Source organism: Nelusetta ayraudi, unplaced genomic scaffold, assembly GCF_046127955.1.
Source record: "Nelusetta ayraudi isolate G7.1 ecotype Tasmania unplaced genomic scaffold, CSIRO-AGI_Nayr_v1 ptg000024l, whole genome shotgun sequence".
In the NCBI taxonomy this organism is placed as follows: Eukaryota; Metazoa; Chordata; class Actinopteri; order Tetraodontiformes; family Monacanthidae; genus Nelusetta; species Nelusetta ayraudi.
Window position 1 is genome coordinate 920,107 of NW_027466074.1, and position 26,759 is coordinate 946,865.

The 26,759-nt window shown below is 43.9% G+C and overlaps 1 protein-coding gene across 1 annotated transcript in view; it reads left to right on the forward strand.

The window, feature by feature from the left end:
* The window catches only part of LOC142889832 (uncharacterized), a 324,486-nt gene that overhangs the window by 23,592 nt on the left and 274,135 nt on the right, over positions 1 to 26,759 (forward strand). The gene's annotated exons all lie outside the window — the stretch shown is intronic.

Below are 26,759 nucleotides of genomic sequence, written 5' to 3' on the forward strand. Positions count from 1 at the left end.
CTCTCTCTCTCTCTCTCTCTCTCTCTCTCTCTCTCTCACACACACACACACACACACACACACACACACACACACACTCACTCTCTCTCTCCCTCTCTCTCTCTCACACTCACTCCCTCTCTCCCTCTCTCTCATGCGATCGACCCAAACTCCCTTCGCAATTGACCAGTAGATCGCGATGGACGTAATGGGCACCCCTGGCATAGATGCTTGTGTAACATGGACGTTGATGTACAGGACAGGGGGCTCCATCCTATCACCTCTCCTCTCCTCACTCTCTCCCTAAGCTCTCAAAACTATCTCCAAACTAAACGCTATCTAGTCTCAAACACTCCAAACTATAAACACGATCCAAAATCTAGTAATCCAAACTCTCTCCAAATCTCAGTTGACTGCAACTCTCCTACAATAACAACCCCATTTTGAATGGAGCCTGAGGGGTCTATATAAACCGTTAAAATATGAATTGCAGATACATACATATATATATATATATATATATATATATATATATATATATATATATATATATATATATATATATATATATATATATATATATATATATATATATATACACACACACACACACACACACACATATATATATATATGGGTCCACTTTTCTGCTGCAGCTGGCCATTTTCATTTTACACCGTCCAAATTTATAGCTCAGGGCGCTGGGACGAATTGCAAATTGTGTGCAGATACAGGCTTACACTTCAAATAATTATGAGAAAAATCCAACGTCAAGAGAGCACTTCCATTAGGAAATAGTCAACATGAAATTTCGTCTTCTACTGACACCTGCTGGTCAAATTGAATAGTTGCAAATATTGTGAAGAAGTTGTCATCTAATTCTAATCCTAAACAATATGGCCATTCGAAGTCAAGTATTAAGACAATTAATCAGGTTTGTACTGCTTGATTGAACACATTCATCCCGTTCCAGTGCACTAAATCCCACTCCCTTCAGGACCGTGTCAGCGAAGCCAAAACTTCCTTGAGTGACGCTTTTTCCCAGCATGCAATGCGAGCTAGCGATTCACAATACTATTTCATCACAAACATGGATGTAAAAAATAAAAAGGGACGAAAAATGAAACTTCAGGAACACAAAACCAATACATTGCAATACAAGCAGAACTGGGCCGAAGTTTTATATTATGTACACCATAATACAGCCTTCTGGTGGACAAGCCATACTATTTAATCCGTGTCCTCCGATGGCACTTCCGTGGGAGGAAGCTCATCGTAGAGGTCACGTGCTGGTTGCACGTCACTCCACCAATCACTTCGGGGAAGGTCTTAGCCAATCGGTTGAGTGAGTGAGTTTCACTGAACCCAATTCAGACTACTCACCCTACACTTTTTTTGTTTTGTATGAGCATTTATAAAAAACAACAACATAATAATAATATGGATTTTGACCATGTATGTTTTGGAGTTCATTGAAAGAGGTTAATAAAAAAAAATATATATATGCATATATATGTATATACATATATATATATATATACATATATATATATATATATATATATATATATATATATATATATATATATATATATACATATATATATATATATATATATATATACATATATATATATATATATATATGTGCGTGTGTGTGTGTGTGTGTGTAACTTTAACTAACTTATCTATTTCTATATTTCTATCCATCTATCAAACTTACTATCTAGGGATCTTGATATTGTGTTGGCAGATGCATTATCACGTGTACATGTGGACTAGCTGCGAAATTCTTATTTCGGGGGAACTGAGGGTTTTCTTGTTTAGTTTTGTTTGTCGGTATGTTAATAGGGTTTGGTTCTTAAGGGAGGGGTTGTTATGACCCACGGGTGGGTCTAGGTGCCTCTATGTTTGTGTCTGTGTGTGTGTGTGTGAGAGTGGATGACGCCTTGCAGGTGCGGTCCTGGATGTCGGCTGCTGATTGGACGCGCCACGGCTGAGAAGGAGGAGCAGTCGAGCCAGCCTGACGGTCATCCCTCCTCCGCTCCCAACTCTGCAGTTAGTCACTTCTGAAATGGTGTTAGAGCACGCAGCCGTAGGGGTGGGCTGCCATTTTCTTTGTCCCCTCTTTTCTCCTGTTTATTAAGTATGTAGGGAGGTTAGCCTTTCTGTATTTGGCTTCTCTTTCTTTCTTTAGTTAGTTCTAAAGGCGAGGTAGTTGGAGTTTGGTTTATTATATTGGCCTGGGCCCACCCTGAAGCCTTTGCTGCCCACCGGTTAAGTTGTTTTGTTTATTTCATTTACTGATCAATAAATGTTTTTGTTGAAAACCGCCAACTGCCGTGAGAAATTAATGAGCCTTGGGAGTGGGGGAAGGTGTCCCACACGTTGCATCTCGGTCCCCCGAGACGGGACGTAACACAGAGTTTTCACCGTGACAGCAGGTTGAGCTCCTACCGTTTTACAAGTGACGTCGTCACGTTAGCCTGTTCCATCCTTGCTAAATTCTTTAAAGAACTACCGTTAGTAAACTTTTAAATTATAATACACTCTACACTAATTGTAATTTCCTGCCCGTGGTTCTATATTGCAACAGTTGACGGCTCATATCAGCAGATAAGCAGCAACAATCTGGGCATTGCGGGTGATTCATAAATATGTCATTTCTTATTAATTAGCCCATAAGTGTTGTCCACCAGTGTGACACCAAATGCTTGTTGCTGACAGCAGTGAAGAAATGACACTCTAGTGGTTCTGCACATTAGTATAAATAGAGTGATTCTCTGTCATTACATGACAGGACGGCGGCACTCTGACAGATTCCATGAACCTGGAGACTGATGATCCAGACTTTGGTCCAGATGACACAACAGGCCACAGTGGAAACGGGTCAGAGCATGGACTGGCTGCTGAAAGGATCCAGGTAGGTGGCGCTGTCATCCCAAGGTGTGTGGTGTGGAGGATCAGGGCCAAAGTTCCAGATGCTCACAGATGTGACTGTGGATTCAGGAGGAGTGTTTGAAGGCTGGACTCCCAACAGTGATTGGCTGCTGAGGACCTCTCAATTACAATCAGGTTTTTTAGTGGCTGTGAGATTGAAAGTGAGATTGCATTGTCCAGGTAGGAGGACAGCAGTCAGCCATGTTTCACCTCCAGTCAACACGCAGTGGTTCACATGAAGGTCCAAGAGGCCTACAGACCTACACTGAGTCTGGACGTGGCAGTACAGTTGGATCATTGTCTTTGTTGTGTTGTTTGGTCATTGTGATCCAATGTAATGTGAGAGAAGGACGAGTGCAGTTATATTGGAGTGAGTTATTTAGAGTGTAATAGAAGTTATCATGCAGAGTCTGTTTTTATGAAATGTTCTATCACCTGGCAACCATCCATCCATCCATCCATCCATCCATCTTCTACTGCCGTATCCGGAGTCAGGTCTCGGGGGCAGCAGCCTCAGCAGAGACCCTCAGACTTCCCTGGACCCAGTCACCTCCTCCAGCTCCTCCAGTGGGACCCCAAGGCTTCCCAGTCCAGCCCAGAGACCTGGTCCCTCCAGCAGGGTCTCCTCCTGGTGGGACATGCCTGGAACACCTCCCCAGGGAGGCGTCCCAAACAAGACCCCGAGATGCTGGAACTCCTCCCCCTGAGGCAGGGCCTCCCCACCGACCCAGAGAGGGCAAACCACCTCATATCCAGCATTGATTTATCTGTTGGTGATTAATTATAATGTAACATTTATTTTATTTAAATTATATTTGAACTGAATTGGATTTGTTTGTAAAAGTGAGATTTATTTTCATTGATTCATGTGGTTTATGTTGAGACCGAGTGGAGAAGTGGGTATGGCCTACAGAAGGTTTGAGTACACAAGTTATTCAGATATGGAGAATCCCCATGGTAGGACTTCAGGAGATATATAATCAAAGTGTTAAAGCAGCAGAAATGAAACGTCAGTTGAGGTCAAGGTTACACAGGTCAGAGGTTGTGATGGCTTTTATTGTCAGAATATTGAATCATTGAAATATAATGTTTGAGCTAGTAACAAAGTTAGGATGATATAACATAATCACATAAAATAAATGATCTGGTTTCCTTCTGATTCATTGACGTCCTTCTGAAATCTCCACACAAACATCTGGCAAGCATCAAAACCATGAATTATTTTGAGGGAAACTTCTTTTGTCTTACTTATGATTCAATAATGATTTGAGTTCCCATCACAGGTGTTGTGAATCACTTTATCTTTTCCACATGATTTCCTTATTTAAGATCATGAAGCAGAAATAAAGTCTCTTGAAAAGTATTTTTATATTATTATATATATATTATATATTATATATTATTTTTATGTTATAGAAGTCTGAAGTGAGAGCAGAGCAGTGTGTTGTTGATGTGTGGAACCTTCATGCTGAGATGTTCCAGCCGTGGATGATGAGAGCAGAAGCAGTGGTTGTGTTGCTGCTGCCTTCACTGAGCAGCTGCTCCAAGTCCTGCTTCTTCCACTGAGGATTCAGCTCCACCAGTGGCTTCTGGGACGTCTCTCCCAGTAACCACAGCAGCTTGTAGGGAGAAGCAGTCCGCCAGCCACCAGGCTGCACTGGGGTCAAAGGTCGTGACACACCCACACAGTGTTGGTGCCTGCAGCTTGCTGTTTGGCTCCACTGGTTGTAGTTCCGTCAGCCACCAGTAGATGAAGCTCTCCTCTTCACTCTCCTCATCCTCACCACCACCTGCAAAGATAAGAAGAGACAGCAGGAGTCAGGACTCACGGTCCTTGAACGCATCATCACAGAGACGTTGACTGTTGATGAAGATGATGGAGTGACTGGTGAGAAGAAGCAGACTCTCAGTCACATGTCAAGTGTGGAACATCAGAAGGTCATGTGACCATGGAGTGTTGCACTGATACTGAGGCCTGATGAAGATGAACTGATCAATAATTGAGTGGTGAACTGAGAGAAGAAGCAGTTTGGCAGCAGATGTTGGATGAATGAGGAGCAGCTGGACGTCACCATCCTCCTCTCACACTGTGACTGGGAACACTGGACCTCTGCTGTGGGATCAACTGGCTTTGGTGCTGGAACCATCATCCAATGGTTCCAAACCAGTACTAACCTCACACTCTCCAGTTGATGGTCACTGCTGTAGACAAGATCCATTAGTGGCTTCACTCCTTAATCCTGCAGCTGGTTCCCATCCAGGTCCAGCTCTCTGAGGTGGGAGGGGTTGGAGTTCAGAGCTTAGAGCAGCCAATCACAGCTGAGCTCTGACAAACTGCAGTCAATCAACCTGAATAGAGAATAAATGATGGAGAGTTTATAATGATGGAGCGTTTTTCCAGGGTGTCATCACTCTGAAAATGAAAGTGAAACGTCGACTTCAGAATCTGACACTACAGAAAATGTCACCTTGAAATTAAATCCTCAGTCCAAAACTAATGTGTGTTGAAATGATGTTTGGTCACATGACCACTGATGACCTGTTTTTCCTTTTCCTTTTTCTTTTTTTTTCTTTTGTTTTTTTACTTCAAACATGAACAGAATGAAGTTTTCATATTCTGGATGTCATTTTGAGATGAATCAACCTTCAGTTCAATGTTTATTCAACATGTGTGATGAACTGTGTTTGATGCTGAAACCATCATCCACTGGTTCCAAACCAGTACTGACATCAGAGTTTACAGTTTACAGTCTGGACTCTGCAGAAAACCACTCAGCTCCTTCACTGCTGAATCCTGCAGCTGGATCCAACTCAGGTGCAGCTCTCTGAGGTGGGAGGGGTTGGACTTCAGAGCTGAGAGCAGCCAATCACAGCTGAGCTTTGACAACCTGCAATACTCCAACCTGAATAGAAAATAAATGATGGAGAGTTTATAATGATGGATGAGTTTTTCCAGGGTGTCATCACTCTGAAAATCAAAGTGAAATCGACTTCAGAATCTGACACTACAGAATAAAATGGGAGAGGGAGGGCGAGCGAACGAGTGCTGCACTGTGGAGTCCATTACTGGCTCTTGATGATGTTGCTGTCTGGGCCCCCTTGCACCAAAGTAGGATTGCGTCATCCAAGATGAGTCACTAAGCCTTCAGCGTTCAACCAATCCACAACACGTGTGTCCAGGCTTCATGGGTCGCACTAAAAGCCATCCAGGATGAGAAGACACGGATCCATCAAGCCAGGTGAAAGCTCTCCTGGATCAGTGCGCAATGCTCGCGGCTTCCTTCCATAGACCCCGGTTATGGAGCTGGGATTGACGGATTGGCCATCTTTGACCTCCTCAGAAGCCTCCATGAGGATTTGCGCCTGGGAGGGGGATTCAGACTCTCTACCGTCCAGTGTCACAACAACAACCTCATGTTACTCTTTGATGTGTCTTCATGTTTCTATAATAATAATAATAACAATAAACTTTATTTATATAGCACTGCTCATACACAACATGTGCAACCCACAGTGCTTAACAAAATAAAACAAAACAAAACAAAGAAAGGTAATAATAATAAGAAGAACAACAACAATCATAATAATAACAATGAGAAAAAATAAAAAGCTCCACTGCCCCTCCCCCCACCCCATACGGACCCACCCCTCCCCACCAACGCACACAGACAAACGCCCACCCCCATATTCACACAGACATTAGATAACACGGCTTGGCACTGAAGAATCTGATGAGGAAAGGCCACTATGGGGAGCCGTCCACACAAGGGGGCACCATGGCCTGCAGCGCCCCTATGGGCAGACCAGGCGTAGCTCCCACCGTGAAGGGCCCCCCATGAGGAAACACTGGCACTAAAAGTATAAAAGGGAGAATAATCATAATGAGAAATAAACCAAATACATAAAAATAAAGTGTGAAACAGTGGCATAAAAATGGGTAACCATTATAAAAGTATAAAAATCAATTGAAGGTAATAAAAGGCATAAAAATAGTAAAACGGCATAAAATTAGTGGAGTAAGAGAGAGAAGAGTAAAAGAAGTCAGTTAAACGGCAGGTTAAAAAGGTACGTCTTGAGCCTCCCCTTAAAAATATCAACAGTCTCTGCGGCCCTGAGGCTCTCTGGCAGGCTGTTCCACCGAGTAGGGCCGTAATGGCTGAAAGCAGCCTCACCATGGTTTTTTTTTTTTGACTCGGGGAACAGTTAACAGGCCAGTGCCAGAAGACCTAGGATATGATGAAAGCAGGTCAGTTAGATAAGATGGGCCAAGACCGTTGAGACATTTAAAAACTAATAAGAGAACCTTAAAATCAATCCTGAAGCGGACGGGGAGCCAAAGCAGCGACTTTAAAAGCGGTGTAATGTGTTCCCTTCCTCTGGTCCTAGTCAGCACACGTGCGACTGAGTTTTGTAGTATTTGTAGACTGTAAACACTCTTTTTGGGAAGACCAGAGAGCAGGGCATTGCAATAATCTAGTCTACAAGAAATAAAAGCATGCATTAGCACCTCCGTGTTGGCCTGAGAGAGGAACGGGCGGATTCTGGCTATTTTCTTTAGATGATAAAAACCTATCTTTGTAATATTTTTTATATGTGGAACAAAGGTGAGTGTGGTGAATTCTTCTGGTGGATTCAGGTGATGTAGATGTTGAAGGAGTCTTCACTGACACAGACTTAGTTGGATAAAAACTGGTTTATTTCAAAGAAGTCAAGAGTCAGACAGGCACCTAGAACGCCTGGGGATGTCTCTGGGCCAGATGTGAGCAACTCCGATGATCCTTTGTTCACATCTCCTCTTATACCCCCTGCAACCAGGGAGGAAGATACAGGAAGTGGAGGAGGATGTATGCATTCCATAGTTGCACCCCCAATGGCCATCTGGTTTCAATTTGGTGGACCTTGGCAACGACCAGACCATATATGGACCCTAACGTCCTTAGGGAAAGAGTGCCACAGCGGGTTCACCGCTGAGTTCACATCAGGCCATACACATAAGATCACATGAGGACATATGCATAGATTCAGATACTACATGAGCTCAGAATCAAAAACAACGCCCAGATTCTTTACAAATTGCGAGGGTTTAAAATCCCAACGTTTTGGTAAAAGTTCCTCTCTCCGGCCTTCAGGACCAATAACTAAAACCTCAGTTTTGTCCTGGTTAAGCTGTAGGAAATTCTCTGCCATCCATGATTTGATATCTAAAATACAGTTTAAAAGGGCGTCAATTGGCGCTGTGTCATCAGGAGACACGGCAATGTACATTTGTGTATCATCAGCATAGCTGTGGAAGCTGATGCCGTGTTTCCTTACAACGTCCCCCAAGGAAAGCATGTACAGATTAAAAAGAACCGGACCTAAAATTGACCCTTGGGGGACCCCACATCTAATTTCATGCATTCTGGAGGAGCACGTATCCATACTTACAAAGAAACATCGATCTGTGAGATAAGAACGAAACCAGTTAAAAACAGTACCTGACAGGCCCACCAGGTTTCTGAGTCTATTTAATAAAATATGGTGATCTACTGTATCAAAAGCAGCGCTTTGATCCAGTAGCACCAAGACTGTCAGCTTCTGAGAGTCTGCGTTACACCTGAAATCATTGACGATCTTTAAAAGGGCTGTCTCAGGACTGTGGTTCTTTCTAAAACCAGATTGATAATTCTCTAAAATATTGTTTGTATTTAAAAAGTAATTTATTTGGTTAAAAAACAGTTTTTCTAAAATCTTACTTAAAAATGGTAAGTTGGATACAGGTCGGTAGTTATTAAAAATGTTTGGATCCAAGTTGCTCCTCTTCAAAAGGGGCCTCACCACTGCCGTTCTAGAGGCAGCAGGGAAAACACCCGTCTGAAGAGAGCAATTGACAATATATAAAATCTGCTCCTCAAAGAACCCATAAAGTGACTTTAAGAGTGACGTGGGAATTGGGTCTAAAAGGCAGGCTGTGGGCTTTACTTGGGAGAAAACTCGACCAAGTGTCCTTGCATCAACTAGAGCAAAACTCTCCAGTGTTTCCTCAGATAAAAGTGGTTGTCCAGATGTGTCGAAAAATTGATTTTGATTAATTAAAATACTGGACCTAATGACATCAATTTTACTTACAAAGTGGTCTGCAAAATCCTCACAGAGGGCATCTGTTGGTGTCTGTACGTCCTGATTAAAATTTGTATTGGTTAAAAGATTGAAGGTAGAGAAAAGAAATCAAGGGTTTTTGCTATTGTTTGTGATGAGGTTGGAGAAATGGGTTATTCTTGCCTGTTTGACAGTTTTATTGTAAGATTTGAGTAGATGACGAAATGTTTCATAATGGACAGTGTTACGAGAGTTAACCACTAGATGGCAGCCAAGTTCCATGCAATATGCAGAGACATCGAGTGCGAGTTGATGACGTTGGCTTCCGGGTGTTTTACCTGATGAGCACTGTTCTAACCATAGATATATACAGAAGGCGAGATGTCTTATCCACGCTGCTGGCCAATGGAATCGAACGTCCGCACTGGCGGCCATCTTGCCACAGTCACCTCGCTCCGCCCCTCTCACTCATAACTATGTATTCTTATTGTGCATGTTCTTTTAAATAGCCCTAAATTGCTCTATTTTCAACCGAATTTCGAGCGGTTTGGTTTGTTACAAAGGTTATAAGCATAGTTATGATACTGCATACTTATTAATGATTTATAACCATAGGCTTTCATGTGAAAATAGCAAAAACACGCACACACCCATATTTAATAAAAACATATATGCTAAACGCTAAACTAAACAAACCAGCACTAAATCGTAACATTAATCAAACAGCTCCAACAATAGCTTACAGATGAAATGTGATCCTACGAGCTTTTGTTTGTGGACAGCGACGATTGCTGCATCCATAAGCGGCACAGAAGTTCGGCATTTTTTCAGTCACCGATTTCCTGTAGAAACCATAATGCATGATGCTGTAGCACAGCAATCCAATTGTGAATCATTTGCGAATTAAGTTAAATGATATAGAAAAAAAGCTATTCTGTCTCTCCATATGTCAAATTGCTTGTTTTATTTACACCTACCAATCCTAATCCCTTTTATCACAACAAGAAAAAAGACGGACTGTAATCTCAGGTTGTCACCGTTCGACTCTGAATCAAACAGGTGGGGGATGAGATATCAGCAGCTCTAGTTCATTGATCTCTGCTTGTCTCTGCTGCATGTGCTGCATGAACTGATGAGACTGCGTTCATGCAGCAGCAACGTTATAGGAAACGCACCTCAGCGAATAACTACAACCGACACCACAAATATTGTATGTGAACATAATACTAGTTTGTCCTGAAATAGCTGTTGGCTAAACTTAACTTAAATGAAAATCTTAGTGGTCTCAGTCGTATTAACTTGTGCAGATAGGCTGCCATAGCACCATTGTGTTTTTTTTTCTAATAGAAAGCTGCACTCTCAACATGTTCAACCATCCAGAATTATTGCTACGTTATGAACGTTTGTAAGAAAGCAAACCGTGTGCAAAGCCGTCAAGTTTTCAGCGAGATCAGAGTGTTAATGTTTGTTCAGATCACTCACGTTCCCTCACATTCACTACATCAGACCGTGACTGCCTGACTGTGGAAAGATGGCGGCCAGTGCGGACGTTGGATTCTGCGCCGTGAGACATCTAGCCTTCTGTATATATCTATGGTTATAACTAGCGGCCATACAATAAAAGTAGCGTATCTACAAAGATTGCATGACTGTATAAAAGAAAGAACGAAACATGGTGTCAGAAGCGGAAACTTGCAATGGAACTAAACTGCTAAGCTAATACCTGACGAACCATGGCTTTTTCGATTCCTGTACCAGACGCAATGGACATGAAGGGCGACGTATATAACAACTGGACATTCTTTAGAGCACAATGGGAAAACTATGAGATAACAACGGAACTGGACAAAAAAGAAGCAAAAGTAAGAGTAGCCACCCTGCTTACAGTAATGGGCAAAGAATGTCACATAATACAAAGACATCTTCACATGTCAGCGGAGGACAGAGACAATCCACAGAAGAATCTGGATGCACTACAAAAACACTTTGAACCTTCCAGAAATGTAATCTACGAGTGCTACGTATTTAACACTGCACAGCAGAGTCAACATGAGTCAACAGAGCAATATGTTGCAAACCTGAGAAAGCTAGCAGACAAATGTGAATTTGGTCCCCTGCGAGATGAATTGATCCGTGACAGATTAGTGCTTGTGACTAAAAATGCAAGTACACAAGCACTCATGTTACGTGAATCAGAACTCACACTTGCTAAAGCAATAGACATGTTAAGAGTCAGCGAACTAGCACAAATTCAAAATAAGATAATAACTGGTGTGGAACAGGAGAATGTACACTTTGCACATGACAAACGCTCAGAGATGCGCCCCTCATTTGCACCTCAGCATAATTACAAAGAGCATATGGGACATGCAAACAAAGATAAACGCCCAAATAATAACCTCTGTCGTTACTGTGGAGCAGTGCATGACAGAATGAAATGCCCTGCATTTGGCGTCATCTGCAAAGCCTGTGGAAAGAAAAAACACTTGCCACTGCAAGAGTGTGCAAACAAGCCCAGCGCAAGACACGGGTGAACTTTCTTGGAGAAGACAGAGTAGAGGAGGAAGAAGAAATGGAAGAGGTGTGGTTCCTATCAAATATAAACGCTATGGAACAGGGAAACGAGAAATGGCTTGTCAACCTCAAAGTAACACCGTACGTGACTGAACCAGTATCATATGACCCTAGCCATACAATCACATGTCAATGGACACAGGAGCCACAACCAACGCCATAAGCTTCAGAGATCTACAGCTCATCACACAAGATGGTAATCCAGACATACCAGCCAGCAAAGCCACCATTAAACTGTATGATGGGTCACAAGTGAAACTAGCTGGGTTGTGTCACCTCAAAGCTGACCATGATGGACAAACACACGACCTGAAGTTTCAAGTTATACACACGTCACAAATGCCTCTGCTTTCTGCAAAAACATGCAAAAGACTCAACTTGCTATTTCATACACCACACAGATATGTCATCTACAGCGGTCTCACGCAGCACAACAGGGACAGATATGCATTTCACAACCACCACAGAGGACATCATCTCAAAATACAACAACGTGTTTGAAGGCCTTGGCTGTCTTCCTGGTGAACTACACCTCGAGGTGGACCCCGACATTAGGCCTGTGCATCAGGTGCCACGACGAATTCCCATTCCGCTCAAACACAAAGTCACTGAAGCCATACGATCCATGGAGAAGAATGGCATCATCAAAAGAGTCACAGAGCCAACACAATGGATCAGCAACATGGTTGTCATAGAAAAACCAGGAAAGCTGCGCACCTGCATTGATCCCAGCGCACTCAATAAAGCTCTACGGCGGTCACACTACCAGATGCCAACAATAGAGGAGATACTCCCAGACATTGCAAAAGCAAAAGTATTCTCCGTGCTTGATGTCAAAGATGGCTACTGGCAAGTCAAACTTGAAGAAGAGAGCAGTTATCTGACCACCTTTTGGACCCCGCTTGGCAGATTCGGGTGGCTAAGGATGCCTTTCGGCATAAAACCAGCTGCAGAAGAATATCAACGCAGGCACCATGAACATGAGGTGTTGCAAGGCCTGACCGGTGTAAGTGTCATTGCAGACGACATTCTTCTCTACGGCTGTGGAGACACTTCAGAAGAGGCACTAACTGACCATGACAGAAACTGCAGAGGGCCAGGGAGGTCAATCTAAAGCTCAATAAAAAGAAGCTGAAACTAAAACTATCCAGTGTCCAATACATGGGACATCTTCCCACCACAGAGGGCCTTCGCCCCGGCCCAGAGAAGGTGGCAGCGTTTCAACACATGCAAACACCCACTGATGTTAAATCGCTACAGAGATTCCTGGGGTTTGTAAATTATCTTGCCAAATTTCTTCCTCATCTCTCAGATGTGTGCGAGCCTCTCCAACGCCTGACAGATAAGGACGTGGAGTGGACATGGCTATCACAACATGAATCTGCCGTTGACACTGTGAAGCAATTAATCACATGCCACCCAGTACTCAAGTACTACAACCTGCAGGAAGAAGTCACACTACAGTGTGACGCCAGCGAGACAGGCCTAGGTGCAGCTCTTCTCCAGAATGGGCAACCTGTTGCATTCGCCTACTGAACAGAGATATGCGCAAAGGTGGTGTACAAGCAAGGGAAGGATCTTCATGTGGCAGATTTTCTGTCGAGGACTTAACAGCCAAACACACAGCATGCCCACATGCAAACACCTGCCACCATCTATGCCATGGGCCTCACCACCGAAGACCTACAACGAGTCGACCACCTCGCAGACACAAATATTTCAACAGCTACACTGGAGTCCATTAGAACTGCCACAATCAAAGATCCACTATGTTGTGCACTCCAGACTTACATATTGAAAGGGTGGCCCACAGCTACACAAGCAGTAGCTCCAGAACTGCGACCTTTCTACTACTCTGATGACTGGGAACTAGATGAACTTTCAGACACAACTAGTGATGTTCTCTCTGACACGGGGCTTCGAACCACGCCCCACAACTCGGTAGGGTTTGTTTCTGAAGCACTGCTCCGGAGCTTGCTTCAAATCACGTGACTGATGACGTTTGAACCACTTCACTGCTTCATTCAGACTGAATCAGCTGGCTGGTTTGGTTCAGTGGGCGAGGCTTTGAAAGACTGGCAGGTCTCAGTTGAGTTTAAAATGGATGAAACGGCGCAATGCGTTGCCTATCTGGTCGATACCTTTTGGATTGATTTGATCAGCTTTCGTATTGCTTTCGGTTTGCTTTCTTATTGCTCTGCAACGGAACCAACCAGGAAGAGATCTCAAGTCTGGGAGCATTTTGAAATCGTGCCGCCGAACAAGGTCATTTGTTACAAGCGTATTACTCAACTTATTCATACAATAACAAATAAAAGCCCTGAAAATGCTGAGTCAGCTGTGCGCCGGTTAAAATCTGAGTGTGCAGCATTGTTGCGGAATGTACCGCATGAAGAGGAGCCGCCATCTACTTCGAGAGCACAGCCAGAACCAGCTGCATCTTCCCAAGGTACAAAAATTATAGAATTTGGATCAATAGACTTTATTTGTATTTTTTTCATGTACAGACTAAACTTTATCTAATGTTTCATTTTCAGCCATTGACCTGTGGAAGCTGTTGGACCGGGACGCTGAAGAAGCGAGGGCATCCAGCAATGCTACTGCTGATGCCATAGTGGAGGTGCAGTGTTATCACAGGACCCTCTGGTGTACTGGATGACACACAAAGCTGTATACCCAAACCTATACAAGCTAGCAAATGAGTACCTGCCTGGCAACACCAGCATCCTCTGTGCCCTGCGAGAGGGTGTTTTCGAAAGCTGGGGAAATAGTTTCCGAAAAGAGAAACACCCAAGCACCTTAAGCCCATACACCCCATCTGTACATAAAATATATAGAAAAAAGAAAAAGGAAAAAATGTATGTATATATATATATATACATATATGTATATATATATATATATATATTCCCTGGTGGAAGATGACTGGGACAACAGTCAAACAGACAGCAGACTCGAGCACATAGTTGGTGACAGGAGGGAAGGGGCTTCAGAACTAGAACGGGCTCCAGTGTTGACTGATGTGCCAAGTGTCCCCCAATCTGGACATTTAGGCCTCAAGCAGACCAGAACCAGATCCAACATAAAACCTCCTGAGAGGTACCGCAAAGAATTTGTTGTTTAAACTTTCTGAAGAAGGAATGTCATCTCTTGTTTATTTCTGTGCAACTTTGTTCATGTGGACTGTTCATTTTTTTCTAATGTTTAGGAGAGTGAACTAGTCATTTCTGTTTAACCTGTAGCCAGCTATTGTTGTTGCTGGCCACGTAACTCTCATCCGGTCACTATTGTCCATTTTCAACTGCTTTCTTTCCATATGTTAAAGGAGATGTTACGAAAGTTAACCACTAGATGGCAGCCAAGTTCCATGCAATATGCAGAGACATCTGGTGTGAGTTGATGACGTTGGCTTCCGGGTGTTTTACCTGATGAGCACTGTTATAACTTGCGGCCATACAATAAAAGTAGCGTATCTACAAAGATTGCCTGACTGTATAAAAGAAAGAACGAAACAAGGACAGGAGTTGGGGAAAGAACACCTCACCCCATCAACAACCACAGAATCAACGAGGCAAACGTCCCTGTCACTGTCCCGCCACAAGGGGCGAAACGTCAATGAATGGTAGTTCATGGTTGATGACCCTGCAGCTGACCCGTGGGCACCGAAAGAAGTGTGACAGGCAGCAATGCCAAGCAGGAAATGTCTCCTACCTGTACATTTACAGTAAGTCATAAAATAGCTATATTGCATTTATTTTTCAGTGTTTTAAGAGTCCTTTCATTAAAAAGCTAAATACCATGAAGACACATATTTTGTGGAAACACACCCACTCCCACATTCAGGTGGAGGTCCTCCACCCCCGCGAGATGTCCCGGTGTTGAAACTGTAGAAGGCGGCGACTCTCACTGGAAGTGTCGGGATTGTTCTTCGCTGTAGGGGAGCGCTCCTCGTGGAGCAACTCTACTTCCGGTGTAGGGAATGCGTTATGCAGCGTTTTCTTGCTTTGCATCGCTCCTCTGATGAAGTGAATGTTTTTATGTCCTGCAGCGTGTTGTTTTTTTGTTTTGTTTTTTTGCGTTTGCACCACGATCCTTTTTTTGTACCGTTTTAAACTTGTATTTGTGTTTGTGACTTTGCGTCGTTTCTGTGCTCAAATACGCGATTGTCCCGTATTTGGCAACTAAAAAAGCTGTCCCGTAATGAACTGAGACGTGACGCACTTGACTTTGTCTCCACTCCGCCGCTCCGGCAACCCCAGTGTCCACGCTGAGAACTCTGTCCTCCGCAGTTCTTGGCATTTCGGCTCGCATTCCCAGAGGTGGGCAATGCGCATTCATTGGATCAGGACTAGGTTGACAAGATGGCCGCCGTGAGGCACACTCAGCACACTCGGCTCTGACCTATATTGCTACGCCGCGGTTTGTACCTCCACCCTGAGCACAAATACCATCCAGAGTTTTTACCAGAGACTAATATAACAGAGCACCAACAGTTGCTCACATTCTGTTCCACTCCTGGACACCGGAGTATCTGCAGATACCTGGCAAAGTTTTATCCAGGATACGTTTTCACCTCAACGGGCCCAGAAATGGGCCCGCGCTGGTAAGTTTCGCTGTTTGCCGGACCTAAACCCACTCTGATCTAAGACAACAAAACGCAGCGGACTCCTCTTTGGAGTCCTCGCGTGTAAGTTTTCCACTGCGGCCCACAGCCATAAACACCAGTAAAAGAGCTACGAGCTACGCCGTTTTGCACTACACTGTTGCTGCCGGAGTTTCTTTTCTGGTTTCCAGATTGTCCCGCCTGCCCCCCGCATGGCTCCACTTACCTCCCCACACGAGTGTGACAGCTGTATCTACAAATCGCAGAAGATCGCGGAGCTGGAGCAGCGTATCTCCAACCTCTACTGGATCAGGGATGAAGAGATGAGGCTGGATTCTGTTGTTAGCCTGGGTCCTACTGGTCCCGATTCAGTCGGACTCGCGGATCTGGATTCAACCATCCCGATGCTCGGTCCCGGTTCCATGGACACAGATCCCGGGCTCACTGGCTCAGCTCCGGCTGAGGGATCGGCCCTAGCTCCCCAGCTCCGCGCCGACGAACCGCCTGCCGCAACGACACCTGGGCTAGCGTCTTCAATTCCACCACTTAATTCCATCCGGGAGGATACGTGGCTGGTGCAGGGGGCTAAGCCTAAATGGCTGAGCGGCAGTGCGAGGGCAGCTTTCACTTTTAGCCCCAATCCGAGGCTCCGAGCTAACAGCTCCACTCCCAACCAACAGCCCTGGTCCACAGTGCTGGGAGGGCGGCGGACGCGACCCAGTCCGTTACCTGCTCCGCCTTGTGAGCTTCAGATGGACAACAAATATGACATCTTGAGTGTTGAGGACTTCCCTCCCCTCCAAAATGACCATCTCGCCTCCTCTCTGACTGGTCCACTGCCAGCGGCCCGGGCTGTTGGGTCGTCTGCGCTGGAACCTCCAGTCAGGTCCGCAACCTCCACCTCTCGGCGCAGGTTGGTGAAGGAGGCTGCTCTCAGGGCGCGACGACGTTCTGGTGGCGCTCTGGGTCTTGTAGAGTCGTGCGGGACCCCAGTCTCCGCCGATGATGTGACACTGTGGCACCAGCGCTTGGCCCCTCGTCCTCAGCCACTGTTTGCCCCAACCACCGCCATCATTGGTAGAAACGTCCGTTTCTTCAATGCCACCACTCATTGTTTTCCAGGAGCCACCGTCAATGACATTAAAAACAAACTCCCGGACTTGTTGCAGTCGTTCCCACACTCCATTAAACGTTTGGTCCTGCACGTTGGAGCCAATGATGTGCGTCGTCGGGAATCCGAGCTGCTAAAGTGTCACTTTAACGATCTGTTTGTGGCCCTGAAGAATTGCGGGATGTCAATCTTCATCAGCGGTCCTCTCCCGACACTTGGCCTCGGAGCAGAGCGGTTCAGTCGACTCCTGCAACTTCATTCCTGGCTCCGCGCCGCCTGCACCACCATTGGTTTTAACTTCATTGACAATTTTAATTTATTCTGGAATCGCCCGTCGTTTTATTGTCATGATGGACTTCACCCAAACAAATTAGGTAGCCGCACGTTAACCTCAAACATCCACTACACCATACAATCAGCGTCTCTCACACCTGCGTGACTGTCTTCGCGTCACACCCCCTGCTCAGTGCCGACCACTTCCTCTACGGAGCACCCTGTGGACATTGCCTCCTGCAGCGCCTCCCACAGGGCACGCTTCCCTAGTGCTGATAGGACTGAGCTTGCTACTGCTGTTCCACCAACACCTGCTCCCATACCTGTAATAATGAATCATCGACCATATAAACGCAACAAACACATAACCCACAACCGCACAACCCACGCTACAGGCAGACTTTCCCCCGAGACATACAGACAATTTGGTTTTAACAGAAGCAATCTTTTATATCCACACATTTTATCTCCCCGTGGTCAGGCGCGCACGTCTGGCACGACCATTAACCTGGCCGTGCTGAACGTGCGCTCCCTTTTAAACAAATCTTTTATCATAAATGAATTGATTTTAGATAATAAGTTAGATGGTATGCTTTTAACAGAGACATATGGCTTGGCACAGAGGCTCCAGCTGTCCTCACCGAGGCTTGCCCACCAAATTTTAGCTTTTTATTTTCTATCAGGGGATGTAAGAGAGGAGGTGGAACTGCATCAATTTTTAAAAACAATTTAATGTCAAAGGAAGTTTCTTTTAACAGTTACTCATCATTTGAGTACCATGCTTTTGTTTTTAGCAGTCCACCAATTATTTGCATTAATGTATACAGACCCCCGCATTACTCAACTGCTTTTAGCAGTGAGCTCTCCGACCTTTTATCAATCACACTGACAACTTATGATAGAATTTTAATAACTGGCGATTTTAACTTGCACATCGACAACAACTCTGACCCACTGTCAAGAGAGTTTTTACACCTTTTAAACTGCATGAATTTTAACCAGCACGTCACACGGCCTACTCACAACAGGGGACACACCCTGGACCTAGTCATAACCTATGGCTTGTCCACTGGTGTGTCCTCTGTTGTTGATCTGGCCGTGTCCAACCATTATTGTGTGTATTTTAACATTGCCAGTTTTAACCAACAGGAAGCCCCGGTGAGAACAGTGAGGAAACGCTGCCTTACCTCTGAGGTGGATGCAAATTTTATTGAGGTTTTAAAATGCACTCCTGCTGAAATTTTACCTGCACCCTGTGATTTTATTGTTGAAAATTTTAATAGCAAACTTAAATCCACATTACACTCTGTGGCTCCACTTTTAACAAAAACTGTTAAACCAAAGCAGCTTTTATCCCCTTGGAGACATAAACCAGAGATTTTAAAATCAAAAAGACAATGCAGGAGTGCAGAGAGAAGGTGGAGAAAAAGCAAACTCACTGTTCATTATGAAGTTCTTCGTGAACAACTAAAATGTCACAATAATACAATCAAACAGGCAAGAATCTCCCATTTTTCAAAATTTATCATAGAAAACAAAAATAATTCAAAGTATCTTTTCTCCACCTTCAACCTTTTAACTAATAATAATCTTAAAAAAAAACCCAGAGATGCCGTCTGACGCTCTCTGCGAGAACTTTGCAGGCCACTTCAGAGGTAAAATCGATGGCATCAGGTCCAGTCTTTTAGCGCATCAAAATGTATCTTTTAATACATCTGGACTGTCATTTTTATCCAAGGAAACACTGGAGAGTTTTGCCCTGGTTGATGCAAGGACACTTGGTCGAGTTTTCTCCCAGGTAAACCCAACAACCTGCCTTTTAGATCCAATTCCCACATCACTTTTAAAGACATTTTATGGATTCTTTGAGGAACAGATTTTATACATCGTAAATTGCTCTCTTCAGACGGGTGTCTTCCCTGCTGCCTTTAAAACGGCAGTGGTGAGGCCCCTTCTGAAGAAGAGCAATTTAGACCAAACTATTCTTGACAATTACAGACCTGTATCCAACTTGCCATTTTTAAGTAAGATTTTAGAAAAAATTGCTTTTAACCAATTAAATTATTTTTTAAGTACAAACAACATCTTAGAGAAATATCAGTCTGGATTTAGGATGAACCACAGCACCGTGACAGCCCTTGTAAAGATTTTAAATGATATCAGGTGTAATGCGGACTCAAATAAACTCACAGTCCTGGTGCTACTGGATCTAAGCGCTGCCTTCGATACAGTAGATCACCACATTTTATTAAACAGACTCAGAAACCTGGTGGGCCTCTCTGGTGCTGTTCTTAACTGGTTTTGTTCTTATCTCACAGATCGCTATTTCTTCGTAAGTTTGGATGCGTGTTCCTCCGGAAAACATAAAATTAAGTGTGGGGTTCCCCAAGGGTCAATTTTAGGTCCAGTACTTTTTAATCTTTACATGCTTCCCCTTGGGGATGTCATCAGGAGACACAGCGTCACCTTCCACTCTTATGCTGATGATACACAGCTTTACATTGCTGTGTCTCCTGATGACACAGGGCCTATTGATACCCTTTTAAAATGTATTTTAGATATTAAGTCATGGATGGCAGCAAACTTCCTACAGCTCAACCAGGACAAAACAGAGGTTTTAGTTATTGGTCCTGAAGGCAAGAGAGAGAAACTTTTTCCAAAACTTCATAATTTTAAACCAACACAATCTGTAAAGAACCTGGGCGTCATTTTTGACTCTGAGCTTAGTTTTATTGCGCATATTAAAAACGTCACAAGGACGGGTTTTTATCATCTTAAGAACATAGCTAGAGTCCGCCCGTTTCTCTCCCAGGCAGACACAGAGGTGCTGATGCATGCTTTTATTTCTTGTCGGATAGACTACTGCAATGCCCTGCTCTCTGGTCTACCGAAAAAAAACTATCTGTAACTTACAGGTACTTCAGAACTCAGCCGCTCGTGTGCTTACTAGGACCAGGGGGCGGGATCACATTACTCCAGTTTTAAAATCACTGCATTGGCTCCCTGTGCGATTCAGGATCGACTTTAAAGTGCTTTTATTAGTTTTCAAGTGTCTTAACGGTCTTGGACCATCTTATTTATCAGATATGCTTTTATCTTATCAGCCCTCGCGGATCTTGAGGTCCTCTGGAACCGGCCTATTAATTGTTCCAAGTGTTCGGACCAGAACCCATGGAGAGGCTGCGTTCAGCCACTACGGTCCGAAACTTTGGAACAGCCTGCCAGAGGGAATCAGGACTGCAGAGACTGTTGATGTTTTTAAGGGGAAGCTTAAGACTCACCTTTTTAGTTTGGCTTTTAAGTGATTTATTTCATTTGTATTTTACTTGTCTTGCTTTTTAGCTTTAAAGCTTTTAGGATTATTGAATATTTTATCTTATTTTTATCTTTACTATCTTATTTCCTGTATATCTTTTTACTTTTTACAATCTTATAGTTTTTTAATTTAGTTTAGTTTATATTATTTATTTTATTTTTTATTTATTTTCATTATTGTTACTATTATTATTCTTTTAACTTCCTTTTCCTGTATTGTTTTTAGCTCCAGTGTTTCCTTGTAGGGGGCCTGCTCACTGGGAGGGGTCTCATCGTTCTAGGGACCCTCTCAGTATGGATGATCCCCGTGGGTGGCTGTTTCCTACTACAGGTCTCTCAGTGCCTTGCCATTTAAATTTTTATTGTGCTGATTGACTGACATTTTTTATGTATTTACTTACTTATTTTTAAACTATTCTCTGGGATGTTTTGTGTGTGTTTGTATGTGCGCGCGTGTGTGTGTGTGTGTGTGTGGGGGGGGGTGGTAACCTGTATGTGATTTGGGAGGACATGGGTGGATGGTATTTGCTCTATTTTTCTTTTATCTTCACTAATATTTGATTTTAATTTCTGTTAAGCACCTTGAGTTGCAAGCCTTTGTATGAAAGGTGCTATATAAATAAAATTTGATTGATTGATTGATTGATTGCTGAATGTTTTAAAAAGCTTCTGGCGCGTGGTGGTGGGGTTTAAAGCGGGTGCACTGGGCTTGGACATTAGCGCAGCCGGAGGAAGAACCCTGGTTGCGGGTGCCCGTTCATCGGCAGGTGGTGCTGTGTGTGCGTGATGGTTGTGCGTTCACCGCTTGGCTGTTAAAGCCTGGAAACTTTCTCTGCCTTTTGGACTCATACGGTGCAGCTGGAAGAAAAAAAAAAAAATCATCATTCTGAAGGCGTAGCGGTGCGCCGCCTAATAAAAGCTCTAAAATTATTAATTAATATGTTTCTGTTGAATTTTATTTTATGTGCTACATAGATTTCCTTGTGCGCTGAGAATGTGCAAGTAGTGCGCGATTGCGCAAGCAAGCAGCTTAGAGGGAACATTGGTTATGATGCAATAAAGTAAATACACTATGAGTCAGTAAAGTACCCGTTCTCTACTTGTTCTGTAAAATAGTGGTGTGTGTGTGTGTGTGTGTGTGTGTGTGTGTGTGTGTGTGTGTGTGCCAGATAAATATCAGCTGTTTCCCACATTGACTGATGTGCTTTTGAAACTTTGATCTTGTCTTCATGGTGTTGACTTTCTAAATGTCTGTGGTGAATACATGGAGATCTTGACAGAAGAGAAATCTACCAACAAGCAGAGACTTTATCTGGATTGTCTTGTTGCTTTATTGCTTCAATTCAACAGTTGATCATTGACTTGACATTGTTGTGCAGTATAGACTGATGGTATATTTCATGACTTATTGATTGACTGTTGTCACATTGAGCCAACAAGCAGAATCAAAAGACAAAATTCTCTCACAATATTTACATGCATTCATCTGATTGTTGACAAACGGATCAACAGTCAGAAGGTTGATCAGATGGATGAGTTGTTGAAAGGTCAAAGGTCAGGTCGGAAAGGTCCAGAGTGGAAACAGACCTCAGCTGTGTTTCCACAGTAATAAAGTTGTCATGTGGACTAATGACACATTATTAATCTGCGGGATGAATGGGCTGCAGAGGAAGAGAAACAACGTGGCACAAACATCCAGCAGGTGGACAACAGTCACCATGAGCACCAACAGGAAGTGGCGTCCAGGCCCCGCCCACCCTGTGATTGACAGCCGGAGACACTGGGTAACAAACGTGAAGACAGAAGAAGAATCAAAGGTGAGAATTCAGCTCAGAGTCTCTCTGACGACTTCAGTCACACTTTCATCAACTCAGCTGAAGAACCTGAAGGAACATAAAGTCCAACATGTAGCGGCTGAGTGAAGGAGGTCTGGACTCTGTGGAGGAGCTCCATGGTTCCAGAGACGCTGTAGAAGGACAGAAGACCTGCTCTGTGGTCCAGGTACACTTGCACTCTGGAGGACCGAGGACCTGAGACACGAGTACTCATGTTGTTGTGACGAAACCAATATTCACCTGGGTAACAATATAAACTCCAGGATTTGTCATTTGCTGTGTCTCAATTCAGGTTCTGCACCCTTGAGGCCGAGTGTCCTCCGTCTGAAGGAAGCGTTCTTAGAGTTCCCAGCCTAGAAGGACGGACCAAACCCCGCCTCCCCGGTAACCACTCGGGACGGTCTAGCCTTCGGCGTATTTCCTCGTTTCGTCACCGCCGTTCCCTCTGGCTGGCCAACCCCGGAAGTGACGTTTCTATAGTATCACGCTAACCATTGGTTTGCCATCTAACGATGCCGTTGAATGTTCAAATAAATAAAATCCTACGTTAAAAACTGGATACTTTATGTGAAACGTCAATATTTAGATTTATATGTCGTGTCTTAACCAGTACATGCCGCTAATTTCAGCTGACTTCCCAGGATCCCACGATGCTTTGCAGCAGCACGCAAAGCATCATGGGATACCCAAGTACGCAAAGGATAGTAGCGGTGTATCTTTGGAATCGGCTAAAACGAGTGCGTATTTACGAGTGCGCATTTTGAGCGTCCTAAACACCCTCAGGAATTGGGACAAGCCTTCACGCAGTGCGATGACGCAACTTCCTTTCAAAATGCGCACTTCAAGGATGCAGAACCTGAATTGAGACACAGCAATTGAATCCAAATCTACTTTCCTCTGACCTTCCTGCTCTGCCAATGTTCCTGTAGGCCACTGCTACACCAACCCCCTAAAATAAACCACAGAAGTCCCTCCCCCTTCTCCACTCAACCTCCCAGTAACATCGTCCAGTCAGACCTTCTCTACTCAGGACCTGCTTCTTGTCAGTGAATCTGTCTGGATGATCACAATAAGACTGAACTTCCTCCATGAATGTCACTTTTCTGTTCTCCTCAGATAATAACAGACGTTTGTGCACTGTGCAGAACTTGCTGTATTTCATCTCTCAGCTTGGTCCAGCTGCTGCCACGTCCTCAAAGTATCTCAGAGGACGGATCTCCAGGCTGGAGGAGTCTGGAGACGCACTGAGTGCTGGCAGTGAGGAGAACCTGTGGAGAAACTGGCTGTGGTCCAGTGTGTGTGAGATCTTCTCCAGCTCAGCGTCTCTCCTCTTCAGCTCCATCATCTCCTGCTCCAGCTTCTTCTCAAGCTCTTTGACTCCACTCACTGCTGCCCCCTGTGTGGATCTGACCTGCTGCTGCACCTCAGAGCGTCTTTTCTCCAGCAGACGGATCATCTGGGTGAGGATCTTCTCGCTGTCCTTCACTGCTTTATCAGCAGAGCCGTTGATGGACTCCACCCCCTTCAGGTCTTCCTCTGTGTGCTGGATCTTCTGCTGGATCTTCTGCCTGGTCTCCTCCAGCTCTCTCTGCCTCCCAGGCCTCTGTACTGCTGCTGACACTGTCTGATGACCTTTATGTTCATCCATACAGCATAAAGCACAGATGATCTTCTGATCAGTGCGGCAGAACATCTTCATCACCTCATCATGACGAGGGCAAATGTTCTCCTGGAGCTGCTGGCTGGGTTCCACCAGCTTGTGTCTCTGTAGGGGAGCAGCATCACGATGAGGCTGGAGGTGAGAGTCACAGTAGGAGGCCCGACAGACCAGACAGGACTTGAGGGCCTTCAGTTTCCTCCCAGTGCAGACATCACAGGCCACATCTCCAGCTCCAGCATAGCAGTGATCAGCAGGAGCATCTTGGAGTCCAGTCCCCCCCCCCGCAAAGAAACTTGGCACGTTAACTTTGCCGACACGTTAGCGTAGCGCGACAGCGATAGCGTGCTTCCCCCCCGTCAACGTTAGCGCAATTTCCAACCAGCACTGCAGAGAGAAAGGCAATATCCAGGTGGAGTGAAAATACATCCCAGTGCCCACCATCACAGGCATATAGACGTAGATAAGATAAATTTACATAAAATACCAGAATGTTTGTCAATTTTTCATTAAAACATGTTTTATTTATTTAGTTAGATAAAAATGTTTCCTCCCAGCACAATATGTATTTGTTAATTTCACTCACATTCCTGCCATCATCTTAACACAATTCAGTGTCACTTTTAAGTTGGAAAAGCATAATAATTAAATTACTTAAATGGCACATTTCAAGTAAAACAGTTGCTATTTAGTCTATTTGTGGTGGTATGTGAGTTATACTTCCCATAAAAAGACTTCCTTTTACATCAAGAATATTTAAATTTTTCATAGATGACTCCCAAAGAGACAGACATATTCTGTCAAGTTCTAACCTGAAGACCACTCTGTCTGGTCCAAAAAGAATTATATTGAATTGAGAGAGATTTGCTCAGATTTTCAGTTGACCTGTTGATTTGATTTCTCTGATATTTGGCAGCTTGTTTAATTCTTATACATTGGTATAAAATACATTTTTTATAATAACATTCACGAGTTTTCGTTGTAAAAGTCATCATTTTCATATACACAAGTTGGACATCTAAAAGTGTCGGTATCTGTATTGGTATCGGGATACTAGCCTTGGTATCACCTGGTATCGTATCGAAAGGAAAAATAGTGGTATCGCACATCCCTACTTCCACACACACACACACACACACACACACACACTATACTGTAAATGGCTCCAGTTTCCTTTACAAAAGTGCTACAGACGTCATTCAAACATCCATGTGTTTGTCTCATCAAGACCTATATTTTACATTTGACAGCCACTTAAAAAAAAAATGCAGGTCAAAAATATGCATCATTTGCATACACAGGCATATGATGATTAGACCTCTTCTCCCTCTTTGTCAACACACAAATGCCTGCAGTTTCCTTTAGAAAAGTGCTACAGACGTCATTCAAATACCTACTTGTTTGTCTGATCAAGGCCAATATTTTACATTTGACAGCATCCTCCAAAAAAAAAAAATGGAGGTGAGAAATCTGCATCATTTGCATAGACTTCTTTCAGCAGATGTCGCCAGGCGTCGGCAGAGGACGGGGGTCAATTGCGGGCGTCGACAGGGGTCAGGCGTCATCGGGGGTCATCGGGCATCGCGTCGGCCACGGCGGCTCAGTCCCGCAAACGCTGCTTGCAGCTTTAATTTATTGTTTTGATTTAATTTAATTTATTAGTGTTAATGGCTGCTGAAAAAAGGGGATGAATAGTTCAAATTCGAGTTGAAAGTAAAATATACAAATGTTGGTAGTACTAGTAATCATTACTAAGTACAGTTATGCCCATCTGTTATCTTTGTTGGGCTTGAGTTTATGATTATTTTTTTTACCCTGTGCATCTTTTGTTTTGTTAGTAGTACTTGTCATTGCTCCAACACGAGTAAACATGTTGCGTCCCACTAGATGGCGCATTTGCCTTATTTACAAGCACCATGGTCATCGGAGCTGATCGCTGCCACTCACAGCAGCGTGCGTCTACTAAGGTCTACTAAGATTCCACAATCTATTACACCTCGTGAGCAAAACAGGCTACAGGTAAAATTAAACATCTTCAGTTGAGAAACTCAGGCAATTTAAAGTGATTTAAAAACAAACAAACACTATAATACTAGGAAAAGAATCGTCTATATGTCAATAAATACAACAGATTGAGTATTCATAAAAAAAAAATGCTTACTTTAAATAAGAAAATCCAACAAACCAACAAGTGCAACACTAAAAAGCAAGCCAACAATTAAAATAATGCTTAATTGCCTTAGCTTCGTCCCACACTTATCAGCTTAGCTACTAAGAATAACACACATTATTCACCTGGACAGAAGGAGGTTCTGAGGAACGTGTTGGTCCTGGAGCTTCCTGGTCAGGATGTTCTGGAGATCCCTCGGGCTCAATGTCTGCAGCGCCAACATA